At 40.8% G+C, this 8,795-nt stretch overlaps 1 pseudogene; it reads right to left on the bottom strand.

Annotated features, from left to right (window-relative positions):
* Positions 1–211: 211 nt before the first annotated feature.
* LOC128577355 (zinc finger CCCH domain-containing protein 15-like) lies at positions 212–1,553 on the bottom strand (annotated as a pseudogene).
* Positions 1,554–8,795: the final 7,242 nt, after the last annotated feature.

The raw sequence follows: 8,795 nt of genomic DNA, 5'->3' as shown, positions 1-8,795 counted from the left end.
TTTCTGAATAACCATTGTATTTTCAGTTTATCGTGAACTACTCTGAAGAGAAGATGGAAGGAGAACATTCCTTTTTTGGGGAAGGAGGCTAATCTCTCCAGAATAAACATGGGAAATAAACATCCTGTTCATTCCAGGCGGAAAAAAATTAATGTAGTCAATTTCAACTCCTGCTGAGTTGACTTAATCTTTTTCAGTGACTTGTTTGGTGTCATTCTTCTAAATCAAGTGTGTTTAATTCTTCTTCTAGTTCATCCAAATCTTCCCCAGTAAAAAAGATTTTCATCAACAGGAATGGCATCAATGGCTCTATTTTCCTGTCCCTCAGCTTCATTGTCCTCTTCCAAGTCACTTCTTTTAGTGTTTTCAGCCCTACCTCCAGAGGCTTCACTTAATTAATTAATTAATTAATTACCTTTTTGCAGTTTTTGGTCGGGGCCAGGTTTGAACCCCCCACCTCCGGTATATGGGGCTGGTGCCCTACTCTTGAGCCACAGGCACCACCCCTCAATTTATTTTCATCTTTACCTGAAGCATATGTGCTGAATCTTTCAAGACTGGCTACAGTAATACCTGTTTTGTCTACATCTCTTGGGATATATAGGCTTAAATCCATGTCATTTACATTTACTGAATCATCAACCTCATCACTACCTGTTCCCTGGGTATACCGGGGTGTCAACCGCTTCCTCATCATCATCATTGACCAGCTCAGGATGAAATTCAAACACTTCTCGGCCACTGATCACTAATGCTTTCCCTGCTTTGAAGTCCGCTTTCCTTCTTTCCATATCTTGTTCAAGTTTATCAATTTTCTCTCGTCTTTTCCTTTTCTTCCATCCAAGAAAAGACTCTAGAGTGATTTTGGTAACGTTTAGACCTAGGGCAGAACGCTCTCTTTCAATGAAATTTCATCTTCTTTTTCTCCTTTCTTTTTATCTTTTTTCAACACAAATCCAGGAGGAAGTGCATGACGATACATGCAAATATCACCCCCTCCAGAGCATACCCCAAACCAGCCATATTTGTTGTTTTCAATAGCTTCAAGGAAATGCTTGCATACTATTTGAGTTTTTGGATTTTTCTTTTTCGCCTCACTGTGCTTCTTGTTCACTACTTCTTCCAGCTTTTTCTCATCCCAATTATCCATAGTATCTTTTTCAAGTTCTTTTCACATTTGCTCTCCTGAGTCAAGTCATGAGAAAACTTACACTTATCTCCTTTAGTACACTGTCTTTGGTTGAAGAATGCACATACCACGGATTGGGGATCTGCACCTTTACTTATTTTTTGAGCAGCAACTACAGGTTTGAACAACTTATTTAGTTCCTGCAATTCTTTCTTCTTGTCATCTTTCTTCAATTTCTTTCACTCTGTGCTACCCGACGTGGATTTTGTTGACAGAATTTAACTCGATTTGTGACAGCCTTGATAAACTTTTGTTGCCTTGCTCCTTTCTTATTCTTTAAACCAAAAGTTTTGTCTTCGATAATCTTCTTTTTCTGCTCTGCCTTTTTACTGCCCCTGGCCTGAGCCTGCTTCTTGGGGGGCATTGTGGAGAAAGATGACAGCGGCCACATTTAAGCACAGCTGGATACAGTCAGGGGTTTTGGCCCTGTGGCAAGAAGAGGAAGAAGACCCTCTAATTGCATTTTACCAATTGTTCCACTAATGTCCTTTCTATAACAAAAGGAAAAAATATTTTGTTCCCCAATCCAATCCAAGGTAAAGCACTGTATTTAGGTGCATTTAATGTCTTTTAATATGGAATGCCTCCTCAGCCTTTCTCTGTTTCAAGATATTGACATTTTTGGAGCTCAAAATGTAGAATTTGGGATTATTTGATTTTTCTCATGATTAATTCAGGTTATGTCTTTTTGGCAATACTACAAAAGTAATGCTGTATCCTCAGTATCTGGAGTCAAGGTATGTTTGTTAACTCTGATGACAATATGTGGCTATTGAATCTTCATAAAATGTAACCTTGTCATAGCACCGCACAATGGACACAAGAGCATACAAGGCCCTTCAAGCTTTCTGGTAGTCCCTTCTTGACTTCTGTAGTTTTCTAGCCATATACTTTGCTTCTTGCTTTTGAACTTGATATTCCCTCTGCCTAGAACACTGCTAATCCAATTCCTACCTCTGTACTGGGTTAACTCCTACCTAAGAGTCAGCTGAATGTTTCCTCCACCAGAAAACCTCTCTGAAGCACCTGGCTCTCTGACCTATTGCTCTTATTGTATACTGTCGATCACACTACACTAACTGAGAATTGTTGGTTTATGTCTTTCATGTTACATTATGAACCCTCTGAGGTAATTACCCTTTGTTCCAAAATCACCTCCAGCTGGACAAATCTGGGTTCATTGACTCCACTCCATGCAATGAGAATACACACCAAGGAGAACTGTGGGACATCTCAGCAACAGAGTGTTAGAAAGAACAGATTATAGAATTTGGCATTCTATTAGGTGAATCTGGGGAGAGTCTAAGGACTGGGTGCTCTCAGGAAGTAGGGGCAATCTATAATTGGGTATTTTAATTCTTTTTTTTTTTTTTTTGAGACAGTCTCACTATGTCACCCTCGGTAGAGTGCTATGGCATCACAGCTCACAGAAACCTCCAACTCTTGGGCTAAGTGATTGTCTTGCCTCAGCTTCCCGAGTAGTTGGGACTACAGGCACCCGCCACAATGCCCAACTACTTTTTTTGGTTGCAGTTGTCATTGTTGTTTGGCAGGCCCAGGCCAGGTTCGAACCCACCAGCTTTGGTATATGTGGCTGGCGCCCTACTCACTGAGCTGCAGGAGCCGAGCTGGTATTTTAATTCTTATCTAGAAGGTGAGGAAAATGGAGCAATTGATAAAGAAGCAGCACTCACTATGTGAGTTGGGGTAGGGTGATGTTTGCTCATTTTTGTGATCTGGATGTCTATGTTTAGTCTTGTTTTTGTCTTGATCCAACATGGTCACAGCAGAGCTGGGTTTGATGTTCTGATCTCTGAAATTATTTGTGTTCACTTCTTCCTCTCCTCTCCTCCCCTCCCCTCCCCTCCTCTCCTGTCCTCTTTCCTTTCCTTTCCTTCTTTTCTCCTTCCTTCCTTCCTTCCTTCCTTCCTTCCTTCCTTCCTTCCTTCCTTCCTTCCTTCCTTCCTTCCTTCCTTCCTTCCTTCCTTCCTTTCTTTCTTTTCTCCATCCTTCCTTCTTTCCTCCCTACCTTCCTTCCTTTCTTTTCTTCTTTTCTTTGTTTCTTTCTTCACAGTGTCTGGCCCTGTTACCCAGGCTGGGGTGCAGTGGTGCAATCATAGCTCACTGCAGCCTCCACCTCTTAGGCTCAAGAGATCCTCCTGCCTAAGCCTCTTGAGTAGCTAGAACTATAGATATGTGCCACCACGCCTGGTCCCTCAATCTTCCCTTCATCCAAGGTCAGATGAAGTCAGGCCACAGAATGTTAATTAATGATTTATGGTCATTGATTCTGATCTTCCCCATTTTCAAGATTTTGCTGATCTGGAGATAGCTCCAAGAAAGTCATCTGTAGTAGGACTAGGTTTGGTCTCCCCTGCTCTTTTTGTTGCAGGGTGAGTTGTTTAAACCTCTGATGTGACAATGGCTATGTAGTGGCATTTAAGACTCTGGGCAGGATACATCAGCCAAATGCAACACAGACAATTACCAGAAACAAGATGATAATTAATCCTATAATAGAGCCTGAAGACAGGAGCCTATATGACCAGGCAATGAGAACATGTCCCCAAGTCTACCTTGTCTTTTGTAGAGATCTAGGTGGTTTTTTCTTTCAGCCTCATCAAAGGCTCTTTGACCCATAGTGTTATACAGATGTAGCAAGAAGTGTTTGCTAAAGTATAAACTCCCCCTTGGCAAGCCAAAGGAAATCAATGGTTATGAGATTACTCATGGCAACACTGACTAATGAATTTTACCTGTTTTGGGGTGGGGATCGGAAGGGAGGTGGGCCTCTAGAGCAGAAGTCATATCATTTATGATATCTGCGAGGGTCAAAGACGAGGTTTGGACTACGTTTTCAGTGTTGTGGGAACTGTGGCCAACAAAACATGGATTAAGAGAGTCAGTTATCTTTCCTATCGTGTTTCCCCGAAAATAAAACATCCTCTGAAAATAAGACCTACTTACAGGTTTCCTTCTGGGTGAAATATAAGCCATCCCCCGAAAATAAGGCCCCCCCAGGCTCTGTCTCGGAATGAAAATTAATTTACCGTAAACTGGTTGCTAGGGCTGCCCCGACTGGCGTCTAGCAACCAGTGACGTTAGGCGGAGTCCTGATGTCACTGCTGTGTGGAGGCGGAGCGGAGGTCAGAGTGAGCGGTTAGCGCAGGGCGGGATAGAGGAGGAGACTTTCGTAGATGCGTATAGAAGAACAGGAGGATCAGAGCGGACCGGACGCTGCGAAGGTGGTGAGTGCTGGTCTGTCTCTGGTGACACTGCCTGATGCTCACAGCCGCCCTCATGATGACTGAAGGTTCTCAGTCAGTGGCAGACCCTGCTCCAGCCCAGGTCGAGGCCCCAGCCAGCCCAGTGACAGTCCCCAGGCAGGCCCCAGGGGGGAAATGTCTGATAAAGGGGTGGGGGGATGTCTGGTGAAGGTGTTCAGTGGCACAGGGGTGGGGGGAGGGTGATCACTTAAAAGACACAGGTGGATCAGAGGGGGCAATCAAAATGACACAGGAGGATCAGAGGGGACAATCAAAATGACACAGGAGGATCAAAAGGGGTTACTAAAATGGTAATCCCCCCTCTGATTCTCCTGTGCCATTTTGATTCCCCCCTCTGATCCCCACTGTGTCATTTTAAGTGATCCCCCTCCCCCCACCCTGATACCCCAGTTCCTTTTTTTTTTACCCCTAGAAATGAGCACAAAAAGAAAAAGCTACTCAGTGGAGTACAAGAAAGGAATCGTGGAAGACTCTTGGGGCCAAAATCTTACTGCTTTCTGTAAAGAGAAGATGTTGAGTATCCAATTGGTCTGAAAATGGCGAACAGAGTATGGTAACCTCATTGAACAAGTGGACAAGGGACATGCTAAAAAGAGCAAGTGTGGATCAGGTCGGCAACCATTATTTTCCGAGCTGGAAGACCTGATCTGTGAATGGGTTGTTGACTGGAGAGCAAAGGCTTTGGTAGTGAATAGGGCTCAGATTCAAGAATTTGCCCTTGCAATGGCACCACAGTTTGACATAGCCCCCGAAGACTTCAAAGCATCGCAACACTGGCTGGATAATTTCCTTCAGCAAAGTGAACTGTCTTTAAGAAGATCCATGACATTGTTTAGGCTGGAAGATACTCAGGTTATTAAGCGAGCACTTGCATTCAAGTCCTTTATTGATGATGCTGACTTCTCTAAATACAATCTTTCCAATATGATTGCTATGGATGAAACTGCAGTGTTTATGGGCCAATCATCTCAAACAACAATTGAACAGCAGGGTGCCTCCTTAGTGTACATTCTTTCCACTGCTTACGAAAGTGCACGTGTTTCCTGTATTTTGGCAATTCGTCTGGATGGCACTAAAATCCCACCTTTAATCATTTCTAAGGGCAAGAAGGAAAAGATTGAACGTGTTTTGGGCGTTTTTATTCTGGAAACTGAAAAAGCCTGGGACACACAAGCAGTTATAAGGAAGTGGGTCGATTTGATGCTGCTGCTTGTTATGCAAGGGAGTCAAAGAGGTCTGCTAGTCTGGGATGCAGCCAGCACTCACCGCGCTAGAGACATGAAGACATTTCTTCACGAAAGAAAAATAGATCAAATAATGATTCCCGCAGGAATGACGGCCTATCTCCAGACTCTTGATATTGCAATAAACAAGCCATTCAAGGACAATTTGCGCATGGAAATTAATGACTACCTTGAAAATAGAATGAAGAGAAATCAGCATGGAAACTTTGTGAAACCTAAACTGCAAGAAGTTGTGACTTGGGTGAAGAATTCATGGGAGAAAAATCACTGACAGTCGCATTGCAAATGCACTGCGAGCAGGCTACCTTGACAATAAGTATTCATTTAAGGACAGTGCTATTGCTAAACATGAGAGATTTGGTCCACTGATTCTGAAAGAAATGGAGTCACAAGAAATTCACCAGGAAATTCAGGGATTGGATTGTTATGATGATGTTCCAGAAGATGATGACATGATTGTCATTGAATAAATGAGTAAATTCTTGATACTGTAGGATTCACAGTTTGTCTGGTTTGTGTTGACAACTACTGTACTACCGTACCGTATACAGGTAATAAATTTTCTTTATTTTCATTTAACAATAAATGTGTACCGTATTCTTCTTCATGGAAAAATAAGACATCCCCTGAAAATGAGACCTAGCTCATTTTTGGGAGCAAAAATTAATATAAGACACTGTCTTATTTTCGGAGAAACAGGGTAGGAGTTATCCAAATTAGCTTGTGCTTGCCTCTTCAGGAAAACATGATCAATAGGAGAGGTAGTAGTTTTAAGTAACTGGAAGTCTCTAATAATTCCTCCAAATGTACTAGATAAGTTAGTGTGTGGGTAAGTGGATGTAAGTCTGATGTGTGTGGTAAGTGGATGTAAGTCTGATATACACATAAGAAATGGCACCCTGGGTGGTGCCTGTGGCTCAAAGGGGTAGGGTGCCAGCCCCATATGCCAGAGGTGGCAGGTTCAAACCCAGCCCCCACCAAAAACTGCAAAAAAAAAAAAAAAAAAAAAAAGAAATGGCAACCTGATGGGGCACAGAGTAAATTGGTAGGATAAGTATCATCTCACATGAACTAATTATGCTCTTTGAAATGGACAGATTCCTGGAGTGGAGTTTGACAGTTCCTGAAAAGTAGGCTAGAGTATCTCTGAAGAGAGCAAACTGAAGTAAACCAGATAGCGCTCCAGTATTAGTTCCCATTTCTGATGGGCTAGGTTTTCCTAATAGGGATGTAAGGACTTCAGCAGAAGCATTCTATTGAAGGAACAATTTAATGAGACCAAAGTTTGGGATTAATAATCCAAGGGAAACTTAACAACCAGAAAGGGGCTTACAAAAGGAAATGTACCTTCCAAAATGTTTAAGGAAAAACAATTACATTTTTGTCAGCAGTCAAATTCAGAGCAGTAGCTGTGGTCTGAGAAAAATCCATCAGAGTGCTTTTTTTTTTTTGCCTGTAAACAACAAATTTATTTATTTATTTATTTTCACATATATATGTGTTCATTAGGCTTCCACTTTTTGCCTTCACAAAATTAAAAAGGCTTAAAATTTAACAACAATAACAATGTTTAAGATAGGGACCAGAAACAAAAGCTTTGCAAAGAACGAACAAAGACAAATACATTCAGAAAAGAAACCAGATGATTAGGGGCATTGAAAGGATCACACCTGTGGTGCATCTTACAAGGGTATATGTGAGGCTTGGTAAATGTGGAATGTAAATGTCTTAGCAAAGTAACTAAGAAAATGCCAGGAGGGCTATGTCAACTAATGTGATGAAAATGTGTCAAATGGTCTATGAACCAAGTGTATGGTGCCCCATGATCATATTGATGTACACAGCTATGATTTAATAAAAAAAAAGAAAAGAAATCAGATGATTGCTGCAACGAAGTATTAAGCAATAATAATAATAGTAATGCAAAGAAAGTAACATTCACATTGTCAAATAAGAGTATGTCTATTATAGAATGCTTTGACTTTGAGGTTCAGTATGGAGTCATCAATTAACTACTGCTTATTATTTTTTTCCCAAAGTATCAAAGAATAGACAACTAATATTTATAAATAAAATAAGAGATAATTTCAAAAAATAGATCATGCCCAATCTTATAGACAATAGAAAAAGAAGAAATACTTCAAAATCATTCTACTTCATCTGGATACACCTGATATTAAAATTAGAAAAAATATATTATTATAAGGGGGAAGTTACAAACATAATTCACTTATAAATGAGGATGTAGTATCCCGTATCCTAAACAACATGTTAACAAGTTGAAGTAAAAATTAATGTTTAAGTAATGTACTTTAGTCAAAATCGAATCCAATTTATGTAATTAGTCACTATCTTCTTTCTTCATTTCTCTTTTCCTTACCCTCACCCCTCCCTTTCTCTGCCTGCTCACCCCTTCCCCCATGCCCCACCATGTTATTAATTGTCATTAATTGTCCTCATATCAAAGTTGAATACATAGGATTCATACTTCTCCATTCCTGTGATGCTTCACTAAGGATAATGTGTTCCACCTCCATCCAGGTTTAGTACAAATGCTGCAAAATCTCCATTTTTTTAAAATAGCTGAATAATATTCCATGGTATACATGTACCACAACTTGCCAATCCATTACTCGGTTGAAGGGCATTTAGGCTGTTTCCACATTTTAGCGATTATAAATTGGGCTGCAATAAACAGCCTAGTACAACTATCTTTAAAATAGAAGTTTTTTTGTTTTTTTTTTCCTTCTGGATAATGCCCAGTAATGGGATTGCAGGATCAAACAGGAGGTCTAGGTTGAGTTCTTTAAGGTTTCTCTATACTTCCTTCTAAAAAGGTTGTATTAGTTTGCAGTCCCACCAGCAGTGTAAAATTGTGCCTTTCTTTCCACATCTGTGCCAGCATCTGCAGTTTTGAGATCTTGTGATATAGGCCATTCTTGCTGGGGTTAGATGATATCTCAGGGTGGTTTTAATTTGCATTTCTTTAAAAATTAGGGATGATGAGCATTTTTTCATGTGTTTGCTGGCCATTCGTCTGTCTTCTTTAGAGAAGGTTCTGTTCATCTCTCTTCC

The sequence above is a fragment of the Nycticebus coucang genome, chromosome X (genome assembly GCF_027406575.1).
Source record: "Nycticebus coucang isolate mNycCou1 chromosome X, mNycCou1.pri, whole genome shotgun sequence".
NCBI lineage: Eukaryota > Metazoa > Chordata > Mammalia > Primates > Lorisidae > Nycticebus > Nycticebus coucang.
Note: the sequence above shows the minus strand (reverse complement) of the source record. Positions and strands in the feature narration are given on the sequence as shown.